The 13,649-nt window shown below is 44.5% G+C and overlaps 41 non-coding genes across 41 annotated transcripts; all 41 read left to right on the forward strand.

Moving 5' to 3' along the window:
- The first annotated feature begins 22 nt into the window (after nt 1–22).
- trnat-ugu (transfer RNA threonine (anticodon UGU)) lies at nt 23–95 on the forward strand. Its single transcript has one exon. It is a non-coding gene; the product is annotated as a tRNA-Thr (tRNA).
- Nucleotides 96–296: 201 nt separating this feature from the next.
- Nucleotides 297–369, forward strand: trnat-ugu (transfer RNA threonine (anticodon UGU)). Its single transcript has one exon. It is a non-coding gene; the product is annotated as a tRNA-Thr (tRNA).
- Nucleotides 370–573: 204 nt separating this feature from the next.
- On the forward strand, nt 574–646 carry trnat-cgu (transfer RNA threonine (anticodon CGU)). Its single transcript has one exon. It is a non-coding gene; the product is annotated as a tRNA-Thr (tRNA).
- A 203-nt stretch (nt 647–849) lies between these two features.
- trnat-ugu (transfer RNA threonine (anticodon UGU)) lies at nt 850–922 on the forward strand. Its single transcript has one exon. It is a non-coding gene; the product is annotated as a tRNA-Thr (tRNA).
- A 223-nt stretch (nt 923–1,145) lies between these two features.
- Nucleotides 1,146–1,218, forward strand: trnat-agu (transfer RNA threonine (anticodon AGU)). The gene has a single exon. It is a non-coding gene; the product is annotated as a tRNA-Thr (tRNA).
- A 223-nt stretch (nt 1,219–1,441) lies between these two features.
- Nucleotides 1,442–1,514, forward strand: trnat-agu (transfer RNA threonine (anticodon AGU)). The gene has a single exon. It is a non-coding gene; the product is annotated as a tRNA-Thr (tRNA).
- A 216-nt stretch (nt 1,515–1,730) lies between these two features.
- trnat-ugu (transfer RNA threonine (anticodon UGU)) lies at nt 1,731–1,803 on the forward strand. Its single transcript has one exon. It is a non-coding gene; the product is annotated as a tRNA-Thr (tRNA).
- A 201-nt stretch (nt 1,804–2,004) lies between these two features.
- On the forward strand, nt 2,005–2,077 carry trnat-ugu (transfer RNA threonine (anticodon UGU)). The gene has a single exon. It is a non-coding gene; the product is annotated as a tRNA-Thr (tRNA).
- Nucleotides 2,078–2,295: 218 nt separating this feature from the next.
- Nucleotides 2,296–2,368, forward strand: trnat-agu (transfer RNA threonine (anticodon AGU)). Its single transcript has one exon. It is a non-coding gene; the product is annotated as a tRNA-Thr (tRNA).
- Nucleotides 2,369–2,592: 224 nt separating this feature from the next.
- On the forward strand, nt 2,593–2,665 carry trnat-agu (transfer RNA threonine (anticodon AGU)). Its single transcript has one exon. It is a non-coding gene; the product is annotated as a tRNA-Thr (tRNA).
- A 212-nt stretch (nt 2,666–2,877) lies between these two features.
- trnat-ugu (transfer RNA threonine (anticodon UGU)) lies at nt 2,878–2,950 on the forward strand. Its single transcript has one exon. It is a non-coding gene; the product is annotated as a tRNA-Thr (tRNA).
- Nucleotides 2,951–3,162: 212 nt separating this feature from the next.
- Nucleotides 3,163–3,235, forward strand: trnat-agu (transfer RNA threonine (anticodon AGU)). Its single transcript has one exon. It is a non-coding gene; the product is annotated as a tRNA-Thr (tRNA).
- A 477-nt stretch (nt 3,236–3,712) lies between these two features.
- trnat-ugu (transfer RNA threonine (anticodon UGU)) lies at nt 3,713–3,785 on the forward strand. The gene has a single exon. It is a non-coding gene; the product is annotated as a tRNA-Thr (tRNA).
- A 201-nt stretch (nt 3,786–3,986) lies between these two features.
- On the forward strand, nt 3,987–4,059 carry trnat-ugu (transfer RNA threonine (anticodon UGU)). The gene has a single exon. It is a non-coding gene; the product is annotated as a tRNA-Thr (tRNA).
- Nucleotides 4,060–4,263: 204 nt separating this feature from the next.
- Nucleotides 4,264–4,336, forward strand: trnat-cgu (transfer RNA threonine (anticodon CGU)). The gene has a single exon. It is a non-coding gene; the product is annotated as a tRNA-Thr (tRNA).
- Nucleotides 4,337–4,539: 203 nt separating this feature from the next.
- trnat-ugu (transfer RNA threonine (anticodon UGU)) lies at nt 4,540–4,612 on the forward strand. The gene has a single exon. It is a non-coding gene; the product is annotated as a tRNA-Thr (tRNA).
- A 204-nt stretch (nt 4,613–4,816) lies between these two features.
- Nucleotides 4,817–4,889, forward strand: trnat-cgu (transfer RNA threonine (anticodon CGU)). The gene has a single exon. It is a non-coding gene; the product is annotated as a tRNA-Thr (tRNA).
- A 498-nt stretch (nt 4,890–5,387) lies between these two features.
- trnat-agu (transfer RNA threonine (anticodon AGU)) lies at nt 5,388–5,460 on the forward strand. Its single transcript has one exon. It is a non-coding gene; the product is annotated as a tRNA-Thr (tRNA).
- A 477-nt stretch (nt 5,461–5,937) lies between these two features.
- trnat-ugu (transfer RNA threonine (anticodon UGU)) lies at nt 5,938–6,010 on the forward strand. Its single transcript has one exon. It is a non-coding gene; the product is annotated as a tRNA-Thr (tRNA).
- A 492-nt stretch (nt 6,011–6,502) lies between these two features.
- Nucleotides 6,503–6,575, forward strand: trnat-agu (transfer RNA threonine (anticodon AGU)). Its single transcript has one exon. It is a non-coding gene; the product is annotated as a tRNA-Thr (tRNA).
- Nucleotides 6,576–6,799: 224 nt separating this feature from the next.
- On the forward strand, nt 6,800–6,872 carry trnat-agu (transfer RNA threonine (anticodon AGU)). Its single transcript has one exon. It is a non-coding gene; the product is annotated as a tRNA-Thr (tRNA).
- A 212-nt stretch (nt 6,873–7,084) lies between these two features.
- Nucleotides 7,085–7,157, forward strand: trnat-ugu (transfer RNA threonine (anticodon UGU)). Its single transcript has one exon. It is a non-coding gene; the product is annotated as a tRNA-Thr (tRNA).
- Nucleotides 7,158–7,369: 212 nt separating this feature from the next.
- On the forward strand, nt 7,370–7,442 carry trnat-agu (transfer RNA threonine (anticodon AGU)). Its single transcript has one exon. It is a non-coding gene; the product is annotated as a tRNA-Thr (tRNA).
- Nucleotides 7,443–7,919: 477 nt separating this feature from the next.
- Nucleotides 7,920–7,992, forward strand: trnat-ugu (transfer RNA threonine (anticodon UGU)). Its single transcript has one exon. It is a non-coding gene; the product is annotated as a tRNA-Thr (tRNA).
- Nucleotides 7,993–8,193: 201 nt separating this feature from the next.
- Nucleotides 8,194–8,266, forward strand: trnat-ugu (transfer RNA threonine (anticodon UGU)). The gene has a single exon. It is a non-coding gene; the product is annotated as a tRNA-Thr (tRNA).
- Nucleotides 8,267–8,470: 204 nt separating this feature from the next.
- Nucleotides 8,471–8,543, forward strand: trnat-cgu (transfer RNA threonine (anticodon CGU)). The gene has a single exon. It is a non-coding gene; the product is annotated as a tRNA-Thr (tRNA).
- Nucleotides 8,544–8,746: 203 nt separating this feature from the next.
- Nucleotides 8,747–8,819, forward strand: trnat-ugu (transfer RNA threonine (anticodon UGU)). The gene has a single exon. It is a non-coding gene; the product is annotated as a tRNA-Thr (tRNA).
- Nucleotides 8,820–9,042: 223 nt separating this feature from the next.
- Nucleotides 9,043–9,115, forward strand: trnat-agu (transfer RNA threonine (anticodon AGU)). Its single transcript has one exon. It is a non-coding gene; the product is annotated as a tRNA-Thr (tRNA).
- Nucleotides 9,116–9,338: 223 nt separating this feature from the next.
- trnat-agu (transfer RNA threonine (anticodon AGU)) lies at nt 9,339–9,411 on the forward strand. Its single transcript has one exon. It is a non-coding gene; the product is annotated as a tRNA-Thr (tRNA).
- A 356-nt stretch (nt 9,412–9,767) lies between these two features.
- On the forward strand, nt 9,768–9,840 carry trnat-agu (transfer RNA threonine (anticodon AGU)). The gene has a single exon. It is a non-coding gene; the product is annotated as a tRNA-Thr (tRNA).
- Nucleotides 9,841–10,236: 396 nt separating this feature from the next.
- Nucleotides 10,237–10,309, forward strand: trnat-cgu (transfer RNA threonine (anticodon CGU)). Its single transcript has one exon. It is a non-coding gene; the product is annotated as a tRNA-Thr (tRNA).
- Nucleotides 10,310–10,795: 486 nt separating this feature from the next.
- Nucleotides 10,796–10,868, forward strand: trnat-ugu (transfer RNA threonine (anticodon UGU)). Its single transcript has one exon. It is a non-coding gene; the product is annotated as a tRNA-Thr (tRNA).
- Nucleotides 10,869–11,092: 224 nt separating this feature from the next.
- On the forward strand, nt 11,093–11,165 carry trnat-agu (transfer RNA threonine (anticodon AGU)). Its single transcript has one exon. It is a non-coding gene; the product is annotated as a tRNA-Thr (tRNA).
- A 212-nt stretch (nt 11,166–11,377) lies between these two features.
- trnat-ugu (transfer RNA threonine (anticodon UGU)) lies at nt 11,378–11,450 on the forward strand. The gene has a single exon. It is a non-coding gene; the product is annotated as a tRNA-Thr (tRNA).
- Nucleotides 11,451–11,666: 216 nt separating this feature from the next.
- trnat-agu (transfer RNA threonine (anticodon AGU)) lies at nt 11,667–11,739 on the forward strand. Its single transcript has one exon. It is a non-coding gene; the product is annotated as a tRNA-Thr (tRNA).
- A 201-nt stretch (nt 11,740–11,940) lies between these two features.
- trnat-ugu (transfer RNA threonine (anticodon UGU)) lies at nt 11,941–12,013 on the forward strand. The gene has a single exon. It is a non-coding gene; the product is annotated as a tRNA-Thr (tRNA).
- Nucleotides 12,014–12,231: 218 nt separating this feature from the next.
- trnat-cgu (transfer RNA threonine (anticodon CGU)) lies at nt 12,232–12,304 on the forward strand. The gene has a single exon. It is a non-coding gene; the product is annotated as a tRNA-Thr (tRNA).
- A 212-nt stretch (nt 12,305–12,516) lies between these two features.
- trnat-cgu (transfer RNA threonine (anticodon CGU)) lies at nt 12,517–12,589 on the forward strand. The gene has a single exon. It is a non-coding gene; the product is annotated as a tRNA-Thr (tRNA).
- A 216-nt stretch (nt 12,590–12,805) lies between these two features.
- Nucleotides 12,806–12,878, forward strand: trnat-agu (transfer RNA threonine (anticodon AGU)). Its single transcript has one exon. It is a non-coding gene; the product is annotated as a tRNA-Thr (tRNA).
- Nucleotides 12,879–13,102: 224 nt separating this feature from the next.
- Nucleotides 13,103–13,175, forward strand: trnat-agu (transfer RNA threonine (anticodon AGU)). Its single transcript has one exon. It is a non-coding gene; the product is annotated as a tRNA-Thr (tRNA).
- Nucleotides 13,176–13,391: 216 nt separating this feature from the next.
- Nucleotides 13,392–13,464, forward strand: trnat-ugu (transfer RNA threonine (anticodon UGU)). Its single transcript has one exon. It is a non-coding gene; the product is annotated as a tRNA-Thr (tRNA).
- The last annotated feature ends 185 nt before the right edge of the window (nt 13,465–13,649 follow it).

The raw sequence follows: 13,649 nt of genomic DNA on the forward strand, positions 1-13,649 counted from the left end.
CTAACAGTCACTGAGCATGCAAGGCCTCATAGCTCAGTGGTTAGAGCACTGGTCTTGTAAACCAGCGGTCGTGAGTTCCATTCTCACTGAGACCTCATCGCATGTAATTGAGTTACTGTCACCTGTGTACTTGTCAGTGTCCGTCATATGTGGAGTACATCACTTTTCTTTATTTTTCGACTGCAAGTCCAGCAGTGGACTTGGCTTTTCCCAGAAAAGTCTGCTGATACCAGACTATTTTGACTCTAATTTTCATAGCATGTGAACAAAAATGCTAACGGCCAGCTAGCATGCAAGGCCTCATAGCTCAGTCGTTAGAGCACTGGTCTTGTAAACCAGGGGTCGTGAGTTCAATTCTCACTGAGGCCTCATCACATGGAACTGACTTCCTATCGTCTGTGTCAAGCAAATCTGTGTACTTGTCAGTATTCCTAAAATGTGTGCATCACTTTCTACTGCAAGTCAAGCAATGGACTTGGCTTTTCCCGGACAAATCTGCTGAGGACCTCACTATTTTTGACTCTGATTTTGGTAGCACGCTAATAAAAATGCTAACAGTCACCGAGCATGCAAGGCCTCATAGCTCAGTGGTTAGAGCACTGGTCTCGTAAACCAGGGGTCGTGAGTTCAATTCTCACTGAGACCTCATCGCATGTAATTGAGTTACTGTCACCTGTGTATTTGTCAGTGTCCTTCAAATGTGGAGAACATAACTTTTCTTTATTTTTCGACTGCAAGTCCAGCAATGCACTTGGCTTTTCCCAGAAAAGTCTGCTGAGACCAGACTATTTTGAGGCGCTAATTTTCGTAGCACGTGGACAAAAATGCTAACGGCCAGCTAGCATGCAAGGCCTCATAGCTCAGTCGTTAGAGCACTGGTCTTGTAAACCAGCGGTCGTGAGTTCAATTCTCACTGAGGCCTCATCGCATGTAACTGGGTTCCTGTTGTCTGTGTCAGGCAAATCTGTGTACTTGTAAGTATTCCTCAAATGTGTGCATCACTTTCTACTGCAAGTCAAGCAACGGACTTGGCTTTTCCTGGACAAATCTGCTGAGAACACGACTATTTTTGACTATGATTTTGCTACCACGCTAACATGCTAACAGTCAGCTAACAAAAATGTTAACGCCCAAGGCGCCTGCAAGGCCTCATAGCTCAGTGGTTAGAGCACTGGTCTAGTAAACCAGGGGTTGTGAGTTCAATTCTCACTGAGGCCTCATCACATGTAACTGGGTTCCTGTTGTCTGTGTCAGGCAAATCTGTGTACTTGTAAGTATTCCTCAAATGTGTGCATCACTTTCTACTGCAAGTCAAGCAACGGACTTGGCTTTTCCTGGACAAATCTGCTGAGAACACGACTATTTTTGACTATGATTTTGCTACCACGCTAACATGCTAACAGTCAGCTAACAAAAATGTTAACGCCCAAGGCGCCTGCAAGGCCTCGTAGCTCAGTGGTTAGAGCACTGGTCTAGTAAACCAGGGGTTGTGAGTTCAATTCTCACTGAGGCCTCATTGCATGTTACTGAATTCCTAACAAGTGTGTCAAGCAAGCCTGTGGACTTGTCAGTATCCTTCAAAAGTGGAGAACATTACTTTCGCTTCAACTTTCTACTGCAAGTCAACCAATGGACTTGGCTTTTCCCGGAAAAATCTGCTCAGCACCCGACTAGAGGCTGTGATTTTGGTAGCACGTTAACAAACATGTTAACGGCCAATGAGCCTGCAAGGCCTCATAGCTCAGTCGTTAGAGCACTGGTCTTGTAAACCAGGGGTCGTGAGTTCAATCCTCCCTGAGGCCTCATTGCATGTAACTGAGTTACTGTCATCTGTGTATTTGTCAGTGTCCTTCAAATGTGGAGAACATAACTTTTCTTTATTTTTCGACTGCAAGTCCAGCAATGGACTTGGCTTTTCCCAGAAAAGTCTGCTGAGACCAGACTATTTTGACTCTAATTTTCATAGCATGTGAACAAAAATGCTAACGGCCAGCTAGCATGCAAGGCCTCATAGCTCAGTCGTTAGAGCACTGGTCTTGTAAACCAGGGGTCGTGAGTTCAATTCTCACTGAGGCCTCATTACATGTAACTGAGTTCCTGTCATCTGTGTCAAGCAAATCTGTGCACTTGTCAATATCCTTCAAATGTGGAGAACATCACTATTCTTTATTTTTCGACTGCAAGTCCAGCAATTGACTTGGCTTTTCCCGGAAAAGTCTGCAGAGACCAGACTATTTTGAGGCGCTAATTTTCGTAGCACATGAACAAAAATGCTAACGGCCAGCTAGAACGCAAGGCCTCATAGCTCAGTGGTTAGAGCACTGGTCTAGTAAACCAGGGGTCGTGGGTACAATTCTCACTGAGGCCTCATCTCGTCCCATATAACTGTGTTCCAGTGAAGTGTATCAAGCAAGTCTATGTACTTGACAGTGATGTTGAAATGTGGAGAATGTTACTTCTCTTCATTTTTCGACTGCAAGTCAAGCAACGACTTGGCTTTTCCCAGACAAATCTGCTGAGGACTCGACTATTTTTGAGGCTAGGATTTTGGTAGAATGTGAACAGAAATGCTAACGGCCAGCTAGCATGCAAGGCCTCATAGCTCAGTGGTTAGAGCACTGGTCTAGTAAACCAGGGGTCGTGAGTTCAATTCTCACTGAGGCCTCATTGCATGTTACTGAATTCCTAACAAGTGTGTCAAGCAAGCCTGTGGACTTGTCAGTATCCTTCAAAAGTGGAGAACATTACTTTCGCTTCAACTTTCTACTGCAAGTCAACCAATGGAGTTGGCTTTTCCCGGAAAAATCTGCTCAGCACCTCGAGGCTGTGATTTTGGTAGCACGTTAACAAACATGTTAACGGCCAATGAGCCTGCAAGGTCTCATAGCTCAGTCGTTAGAGCACTGGTCTTGTAAACCAGGGGTCGAGAGTTCAATTCTCACTGAGGCCTCATCGCATGTAACTGGGTTCCTGTTGTCTGTGTCAGGCAAATCTGTGTACTTGTAAGTATTCCTCAAATGTGTGCATCACTTTCTACTGCAAGTCAAGCAACGGACTTGGCTTTTCCCGGACAAATCTGCTGAGAACACGACTATTTTTGACTATGATTTTGGTACCACGCTAACATGCTAACAGTCAGCTAACAAAAATGTTAACGCCCAAGGCCTCATAGCTCAGTGGTTAGAGCACTGATCTAGTAAACCAGGGGTCCTGAGTTCAATTCTCACTGAGGCCTCATCGCATGTAACTGAGTTACTGTCATCTGTGCACTTGTCAGTGTCCTTCAAATGTGGAGAACATCACTATTCTTTATTTTTCGACTGCAAGTCCAGCAATTGACTTGGCTTTTCCCGGAAAAGTCTGCTGAGGCCAGACTATTTTGAGGCGCTAATTTTCGTAGCACGTGAACAAAAATGCTAACGGCCAGCTAGCATGCAAGGCCTCATACCTCAGTGGTTAGAGCACTGGTCGCGTAAACCAGGGGTCGTGAATTCAATTCTCACCGAGGCCTCATCACATGTAACTGAATTCCTGTTATCTGTGTCAAGCAAATCTGTGTACTTTTCAGTATTCCTAAAATGTGTGCATCACTTTCTACTGCAAGTCAAGCAGTGGACTTGGCTTTTCCCGGACAAATCTGCTGAGGACCCCCCTTTTGGCTCTGATTTTGGTAGCACGCTAATAAAAATGCTAACAGTCACTGAGCATGCAAGGCCTCATAGCTCAGTGGTTAGAGCACTGGTCTTGTAAACCAGCGGTCGTGAGTTCAATTCTCACTGAGACCTCATCGCATGTAGTTGAGTTACTGTCACCTGTGTACTTGTCAGTGTCCGTCATATGTGGAGTACATCACTTTTCTTTATTTTTCGACTGCAAGTCCAGCAGTGGACTTGGCTTTTCCCAGAAAAGTCTGCTGAGACCAGACTATTTTGACTCTAATTTTCATAGCATGTGAACAAAAATGCTAACGGCCAGCTAGCATGCAAGGCCTCATAGCTCAGTCGTTAGAGCACTGGTCTTGTAAACCAGGGGTCGTGAGTTCAATTCTCACTGAGGCCTCATCACATGGAACTGACTTCCTATCGTCTGTGTCAAGCAAATCTGTGTACTTGTCAGTATTCCTAAAATGTGTGCATCACTTTCTACTGCAAGTCAAGCAATGGACTTGGCTTTTCCCGGACAAATCTGCTGAGGACCTCACTATTTTTGACTCTGATTTTGGTAGCACGCTAATAAAAATGCTAACAGTCACTGAGCATGCAAGGCCTCATAGCTCAGTGGTTAGAGCACTGGTCTCGTAAACCAGGGGTCGTGAGTTCAATTCTCACTGAGACCTCATCGCATGTAATTGAGTTACTGTCACCTGTGTATTTGTCAGTGTCCTTCAAATGTGGAGAACATAACTTTTCTTTATTTTTCGACTGCAAGTCCAGCAATGGACTTGGCTTTTCCCAGAAAAGTCTGCTGAGACCAGACTATTTTGAGGCGCTAATTTTCGTAGCACGTGAACAAAAATGCTAACGGCCAGCTAGCATGCAAGGCCTCATAGCTCAGTCGTTAGAGCACTGGTCTTGTAAACCAGCGGTCGTGAGTTCAATTCTCACTGAGGCCTCATCGCATGTAACTGGGTTCCTGTTGTCTGTGTCAGGCAAATCTGTGTACTTGTCAGTATTCCTCAAATGTGTGCATCACTTTCTACTGCAAGTCAAGCAACGGACTTGGCTTTTCCCGGACAAATCTGCTGAGGACCCCACTATTTTTGACTCTGATTTTGGTAGCACGCAAATAAAAATGCTAACAGTCACCTAGCATGCAAGGCCTCATAGCTCAGTGGTTAGAGCACTGGTCTCGTAAACCAGGGGTCGTGAGTTCAATTCTCACTGTGGCCTCATCGCATGTAACTGGGTTCCTGTCGTCTGTGTCAGGCAAATCTGTGTACTTGTCAGTATTCCTCAAATGTGTGCATCACTTTCTACTGCAAGTCAAGCAACGGACTTGGCTTTTCCCGGACAAATCTGCTGAGAACACGACTATTTTTGACTATGATTTTGGTACCACGCTAACATGCTAACAGTCAGCTAACAAAAATGTTAACGCCCAAGGCGCCTGCAAGGCCTCATAGCTCAGTGGTTAGAGCACTGGGGTCGTGAGTTCAATTCTCACTGAGGCCTCATTACATGTAACTGAGTTCCTGTCATCTGTGTCAAGCAAATCTGTGCACTTGTCAATATCCTTCAAAAGTGGAGAACATTACTTTCGCTTCAACTTTCTACTGCAAGTCAACCAATGGACTTGGCTTTTCCCGGAAAAATCTGCTCAGCACCCGACTTGAGGCTGTGATTTTGGTAGCACGTTAACAAACATGTTAACGCCCAAGGCACCAGGAAGGCCTCATAGCTCAGTGGTTAGAGCACTGGTCTAGTAAACCCGGGGTCGTGAGTTCAATTCTCACTGAGGCCTCATCGCATGTAACTGAGTTACTGTCCTCTGTGTACTTGTCAGTGTCCTTCAAATGTGGAGAACATCACTATTCTTTATTTTTCGACTGCAAGTCCAGCAATTGACTTGGCTTTTCCCGGAAAAGTCTGCTGAGACCAGACTATTTTGAGGCGCTAATTTTCGTAGCACGTGAACAAAAATGCTAACGGCCAGCTAGCATGCAAAGCCTCATAGCTCAGTGGTTAGAATACTGGTCTAGTAAACCAGGGATCGTGAATTCAACTCTCACCGAGGGATCATCACATGTAACTGAGTTCCTTTTATCTGTGTCAAGCAAATCTGTGTACTTTTCAGTGTTCCTAAAATGTGTGCATCACTTTCGACTGCAAGTCAAGCAGTGGACTTGGCTTTTCACGGACAAATCTGCTGAGGACCCCCCTTTTGACTCTGATTTTGGTAGCACGCAAACAAAAATGCTAACAGTCAGCTAGCATGTGAGGCCTCATAGCTGAGTGGTTAGAGCACTGGTCTTGTAAACCAGGGGTCGTGAGTTGAATTCTCCCTGAGGCCTCATTGCATGTAACTGAGTTACTGTCATCTGTGTGTTTGTTAGTGTCCTTCAAATGTGGAGAACATAACTTTTCTTTATTTTTCGACTGCAAGTCCAGCAATGGACTTGGCTTTGCCCAGAAAAGTCTGCTGAGACCAGACTATTTTGACTCTAATTTTCATAGCATGTGAACAAAAATGCTAACGGCCAGCTAGCATGCAAGGCCTCATAGCTCAGTCGTTAGAGCACTGGTCTTGTAAACCAGGGGTCGTGAATTCAACTCTCACCGAGGGATCATCACATGTAACTGAGTTCCTGTTATCTGTGTCAAGCAAATCTGTGCACTTGTCAATATCCTTCAAATGTGGAGAACATCACTATTCTTTATTTTTCGACTGCAAGTCCAGCAATTGACTTGGCTTTTCCCGGAAAAGTCTGCAGAGACCAGACTATTTTGAGGCGCTAATTTTCGTAGCACATGAACAAAAATGCTAACGGCCAGCTAGAACGCAAGGCCTCATGGCTCAGTGGTTAGAGCACTGGTCTAGTAAACCAGGGGTCGTGGGTACAATTCTCACTGAGGCCTCATCTCGTCCCATATAACTGTGTTCCAGTGAAGTGTATCAAGCAAGTCTATGTACTTGACAGTGATGTTGAAATGTGGAGAATGTTACTTCTCTTCATTTTTCGACTGCAAGTCAAGCAACGACTTGGCTTTTCCCAGACAAATCTGCTGAGGACTCGACTATTTTTGAGGCTAGGATTTTGGTAGCATGTGAACAAAAATGCTAACGGCCAGCTAGCATGCAAGGCCTCATAGCTCAGTGGTTAGAGCACTGGTCTAGTAAACCAGGGGTCGTGAGTTCAATTCTCACTGAGGCCTCATTGCATGTTACTGAATTCCTAACAAGTGTGTCAAGCAAGCCTGTGGACTTGTCAGTATCCTTCAAAAGTGGAGAACATTACTTTCGCTTCAACTTTCTACTGCAAGTCAACCAATGGACTTGGCTTTTCCCGGAAAAATCTGCTCAGCACCTCGAGGCTGTGATTTTGGTAGCACGTTAACAAACATGTTAACGGCCAATGAGCCTGCAAGGTCTCATAGCTCAGTCGTTAGAGCACTGGTCTTGTAAACCAGGGGTCGAGAGTTCAATTCTCACTGAGGCCTCATCGCATGTAACTGGGTTCCTGTTGTCTGTGTCAGGCAAATCTGTGTACTTGTAAGTATTCCTCAAATGTGTGCATCACTTTCTACTGCAAGTCAAGCAACGGACTTGGCTTTTCCCGGACAAATCTGCTGAGAACACGACTATTTTTGACTATGATTTTGGTACCACGCTAACATGCTAACAGTCAGCTAACAAAAATGTTAACGCCCAAGGCCTCATAGCTCAGTGGTTAGAGCACTGGTCTAGTAAACCAGGGGTCCTGAGTTCAATTCTCACTGAGGCCTCATCGCATGTAACTGAGTTACTGTCATCTGTGCACTTGTCAGTGTCCTTCAAATGTGGAGAACATCACTATTCTTTATTTTTCGACTGCAAGTCCAGCAATTGACTTGGCTTTTCCCGGAAAAGTCTGCTGAGGCCAGACTATTTTGAGGCGCTAATTTTCGTACCACGCGAACAAAAATGCTAACGGCCAGCTAGCATGCAAGGCCTCATACCTCAGTGGTTAGAGCACTGGTCGCGTAAACCAGGGGTCGTGAATTCAATTCTCACCGAGGCCTCATCACATGTAACTGAATTCCTGTTATCTGTGTCAAGCAAATCTGTGTACTTTTCAGTATTCCTAAAATGTGTGCATCACTTTCTACTGCAAGTCAAGCAGTGGACTTGGCTTTTCCCGGACAAATCTGCTGAGGACCCCCCTTTTGGCTCTGATTTTGGTAGCACGCTAATAAAAATGCTAACAGTCACTGAGCATGCAAGGCCTCATACCTCAGTGGTTAGAGCACTGGTCTTGTAAACCAGCGGTCGTGAGTTCCATTCTCACTGAGACCTCATCGCATGTAATTGAGTTACTGTCACCTGTGTACTTGTCAGTGTCCGTCATATGTGGAGTACATCACTTTTCTTTATTTTTCGACTGCAAGTCCAGCAGTGGACTTGGCTTTTCCCAGAAAAGTCTGCTGAGACCAGACTATTTTGACTCTAATTTTCATAGCATGTGAACAAAAATGCTAACGGCCAGCTAGCATGCAAGGCCTCATAGCTCAGTCGTTAGAGCACTGGTCTTGTAAACCAGGGGTCGTGAGTTCAATTCTCACTGAGGCCTCATCACATGGAACTGACTTCCTATCGTCTGTGTCAAGCAAATCTGTGTACTTGTCAGTATTCCTAAAATGTGTGCATCACTTTCTACTGCAAGTCAAGCAATGGACTTGGCTTTTCCCGGACAAATCTGCTGAGGACCTCACTATTTTTGACTCTGATTTTGGTAGCACGCTAATAAAAATGCTAACAGTCACCGAGCATGCAAGGCCTCATAGCTCAGTGGTTAGAGCACTGGTCTCGTAAACCAGGGGTCGTGAGTTCAATTCTCACTGAGACCTCATCGCATGTAATTGAGTTACTGTCACCTGTGTATTTGTCAGTGTCCTTCAAATGTGGAGAACATAACTTTTCTTTATTTTTCGACTGCAAGTCCAGCAATGCACTTGGCTTTTCCCAGAAAAGTCTGCTGAGACCAGACTATTTTGAGGCGCTAATTTTCGTAGCACGTGAACAAAAATGCTAACGGCCAGCTAGCATGCAAGGCCTCATAGCTCAGTCGTTAGAGCACTGGTCTTGTAAACCAGCGGTCGTGAGTTCAATTCTCACTGAGGCCTCATCGCATGTAACTGGGTTCCTGTTGTCTGTGTCAGGCAAATCTGTGTACTTGTAAGTATTCCTCAAATGTGTGCATCACTTTCTACTGCAAGTCAAGCAACGGACTTGGCTTTTCCTGGACAAATCTGCTGAGAACACGACTATTTTTGACTATGATTTTGCTACCACGCTAACATGCTAACAGTCAGCTAACAAAAATGTTAACGCCCAAGGCGCCTGCAAGGCCTCATAGCTCAGTGGTTAGAGCACTGGTCTAGTAAACCAGGGGTTGTGAGTTCAATTCTCACTGAGGCCTCATCACATGTAACTGGGTTCCTGTTGTCTGTGTCAGGCAAATCTGTGTACTTGTAAGTATTCCTCAAATGTGTGCATCACTTTCTACTGCAAGTCAAGCAACGGACTTGGCTTTTCCTGGACAAATCTGCTGAGAACACGACTATTTTTGACTATGATTTTGCTACCACGCTAACATGCTAACAGTCAGCTAACAAAAATGTTAACGCCCAAGGCGCCTGCAAGGCCTCGTAGCTCAGTGGTTAGAGCACTGGTCTAGTAAACCAGGGGTTGTGAGTTCAATTCTCACTGAGGCCTCATCGCATGTAACTGGGTTCCCTTTGTCTGTGTCAGGCAAATCTGTGTACTTGTAAGTATTTCTTTTTTGTTTGTTTATTGAACATAAAACATATATACAGTAATAATTTGACAGAAAATAAGGTAGATAAAAAAAGAAAGAAATCAATCTTCATACAACACAGTTATTATGTTCAAGGGAGTAGGAAGAAGTAAAAAACTTATCTAGTCCTACCCCGTTATGTGATTGTATCTAATAAATCATTTTTATTAAATGTGTGCATCACTTTCTACTGCAAGTCAAGCAACGGACTTGGCTTTTCCCGGACAAACGTTAACGACGTTAACAAACATGTTAACGCCCAAGGCACCAGGAAGGCCTCGTAGCTCAGTGGTTAGAGCACTGGTCTAGTAAACCAGGGGTTGTGAGTTCAATTCTCACTGAGGCCTCATCGCATGTAACTGGGTTCCTGTTGTCTGTGTCAGGCAAATCTGTGTACTTGTAAGTATTTTTTTTGTTTGTTTGTTTGTTTATTGAACATAAAACATATATACAGTAATAATTTGACAGAAAATAAGGTAGATAAAAAAAGAAAGAAATCAATCTTCATACAACACAGTTATTATGTTCAAGGGAGTAGGAAGAAGTAAAAAACTTATCTAGTCCTACCCCGTTATGTGATTGTATCTAATAAATCATTTTTATTAAATGTGTGCATCACTTTCTACTGCAAGTCAAGCAACGGACTTGGCTTTTCCCGGACAAATCTGCTGAGGACCCCACTATTTTTGACTCTGATTTTGGTAGCACGCAAATAAAAATGCTAACAGTCACCTAGCATGCAAGGCCTCATAGCTCAGTGGTTAGAGCACTGGTCTCGTAAACCAGGGGTCGTGAGTTCAATTCTCACTGAGGCCTCATCGCATGTAACTGGGTTACTGTCGTCTGTGTCAGGCAAATCTGTGTACTTGTCAGTATTCCTCAAATGTGTGCATCACTTTCTACTGCAAGTCAAGCAACGGACTTGGCTTTTCCCGGACAAATCTGCTGAGAACACGACTATTTTTGACTGTGATTTTGGTACCACGCTAACATGCTAACAGTCAGCTAACAAAAATGTTAACGCCCAAGGCCTCATAGCTCAGTGGTTAGAGCACAAGTCGCGTAAACCAGGGGTCGTGAATTCAATTCTCACCGAGGCCTCATCACATGTAACTGAATTCCTGTTATCTGTGTCAAGCAAATCTGTGTACTTTTCAGTATTCCTAAAATGTGTGCATCACTTTCTACTGCAAGTCAAGCAGTGGACTTGGCTTTTCCCGGACAAATCTGCTGAGGACCCCCCTTTTGGCTCTGATTTTGGTAGCACGCTAATAAAAATGCTAACAGTCAGCTAGCATGCAAGGCCTCATAGCTCAGTGGTTAGAGCACTGGTCTTGTAAACCAGGGGTTGTGAGTTCAATTCTCACTGAGGCCTCATCTCGTCGCATATAACTGAGTTCCAGTGAAGTGTGTCAAGCAAGTCTATGTACTTGACAGTGATGTTGAAATGTGGAGAATGTTACTTCTCTTCATTTTTCGACTGCAAGTCAAGCAACGACTTGGCTTTTCCCAGACAAATCTGCTGAGGACTCGACTATTTTTGAGGCTAGGATTTTGGTAGCATGTGAACAAAAATGCTAACGGCCAGCTAGCATGCAAGGCCTCATAGCTCAGTGGTTAGAGCACTGGTCTAGTAAACCAGGGGTCGTGAGTTCAATTCTCACTGAGGCCTCATTGCATGTTACTGAATTCCTAACAAGTGTGTCAAGCAAGCCTGTGGACTTGTCAGTATCCTTCAAAAGTGGAGAACATTACTTTCGCTTCAACTTTCTACTGCAAGTCAACCAATGGACTTGGCTTTTCCCGGAAAAATCTGCTCAGCACCTCGAGGCTGTGATTTTGGTAGCACGTTAACAAACATGTTAACGGCCAATGAGCCTGCAAGGCCTCATAGCTCAGTCGTTAGAGCACTGGTCTTGTAAACCAGGGGTCGTGAGTTCAATTCTCACTGAGGCCTCATTACATGTAACTGAGTTCCTGTCCTCTGTGTCAAGCAAATCTGTGCACTTGTCAATATCCTTCAAAAGTGGAGAACATTACTTTCGCTTCAACTTGCTACTGCAAGTCAACCAATGGACTTGGCTTTTCCCGGAAAAATCTGCTCAGCACCTGACTTGAGGCTGTGATTTTGGTAGCACGTTAACAAACATGTTAACGCCCAAGGCACCAGCAAGGCCTCATAGCTCAGTGGTTAGAGCACTGGTCTAGTAAACCAGGGGTCGTGAGTTCAATTCTCACTGAGGCCTCATCGCATGTAACTGAGTTACTGTCATCTGTGTATTTGTCAGTGTCCTTCAAATGTGGAGAACATAAATTTTCTTTATTTTTCGACTGCAAGTCCAGCAATGGACTTGGCTTTTCCCAGAAAAGTCTGCTGAGACCAGACTATTTTGACTCTAATTTTCATAGCATGTGAACAAAAATGCTAACGGCCAGCTAGAATGCAAGGCCTCATAGCTCAGTCGCTAGAGCACTGGTCTTGTAAACCGGGGCTCGTGAGTTCAATTCTCACTGAGGCCTCATTACATGTAACTGAGTTCCTGTCATCTGTGTCAAGCAAATCTGTGCACTTGTCAATATCCTTCAAATGTGGAGAACATCACTATTCTTTATTTTTCGACTGCAAGTCCAGCAATTGACCTGGCTTTTCCCGGAGAAGTCTGCTGAGACCAGGCTATTTTGAGGCGCTAATTTTCGTAGCACATGAACAAAAATGCTAACGGCCAGCTAGCATGCAAGGCCTCATAGCTCAGTGGTTAGAGCACTGGTCTCGTAAACCAGGGGTCGTGAGTTCAATTCTCACTGAGGCCTCATCGCATGTAACTGGGTTCCTGTCGTCTGTGTCAGGCAAATCTGTGTACTTGTCAGTATTCCTCAAATGTGTGCATCACTTTCTACTGCAAGTCAAGCAACGGACTTGGCTTTTCCCGGACAAATCTGCTGAGAAAACGACTATTTTTGACTATGATTTTGGTACCACGCTAACATGCTAACAGTCAGCTAACAAAAATGTTAACGCCCAAGGCCTCATAGCTCAGTGGTTAGAGCACTGGTCTCGTAAACCAGGGGTAGTGAGTTCAATTCTCACTGAGGCCTCATTGCGTGTAACTGAGTTCCTGTCATCTGTGTCAAGCAAATATATATGTAATATGTAATACTTTTCAGTATTCCTCAAATGTGAATATGACTCTCGACTGCAAGTCAAGCAATGGACTTGGCTTTTCCTGGAAAAATCTGCTGAGGACTCGACTATTTTTGAGGCTGATTTTGGGAGCGCGTGAGCAAAAATGCTAACGGCCAGCTTGCATACAAGGCCTCATAGCTCAGTTGTTAGAGTACTGGTCTAGTAAACCAGGGGTTGTGAGTTCAATTCTCACTGAGGCTTCATCTCGTCGCATGTAACTGAGTTCCAGTGAAGTGTGTCAAGCAAGTCTATGTACTTGACAGTGATGTTGAAATGTGGAGAATGTTACTTCTCTTCATTTTTCGACTGCAAGTCAAGCAACGACTTGGCTTTTCCCAGACAAATCTGCTGAGGACTCGACTATTTTTGAGGCTAGGATTTTGGTAGCATGTGAACAAAAATGCTAACGGCCAGCTGGCATGCAAGGCCTCATAGCTCAGTGGTTAGAGCACTGGTCTAGTAAACCAGGGGTCGTGAGTTCAATTCTCACTGAGGCCTCATTGCATGTTACTGAATTCCTAACAAGTGTGTCAAGCAAGCCTGTGGACTTGTCATTATCCTTCAAAAGTGGAGAACATTACTTTCGCTTCAACTTTCTACTGCAAGTCAACTAATGGACTTGGCTTTTCCCGGAAAAATCTGCTCAGCACCTCACTAGAGGCTGTGATTTTGGTAGCACGTTAACAAACATGTTAACGGCCAATGAGCCTGCAAGGTCTCATAGCTCAGTCGTTAGAGCACTGGTCTTGTAAACCAGGGGTCGTGAGTTCAATTCTCACTGAGGCCTCATCGCATGTAACTGGGTTCCTGTTGTCTGTGTCAGGCAAATCTGTGTACTTGTAAGTATTCCTCAAATGTGTGCATCACTTTCTACTGCAAGTCAAGCAACGGACTTGGCTTTTCCCGGACAAATCTGCTGAGAACACGACTATTTTTGACTATGATTTTGGTACCACGCTAACAAAAATGTTA

This window comes from Hippocampus guttulatus, chromosome 1, assembly GCF_054856545.1.
Source record: "Hippocampus guttulatus isolate MCC_2025c chromosome 1, RoL_Hgut_1.0, whole genome shotgun sequence".
In the NCBI taxonomy this organism is placed as follows: domain Eukaryota; kingdom Metazoa; phylum Chordata; class Actinopteri; order Syngnathiformes; family Syngnathidae; genus Hippocampus; species Hippocampus guttulatus.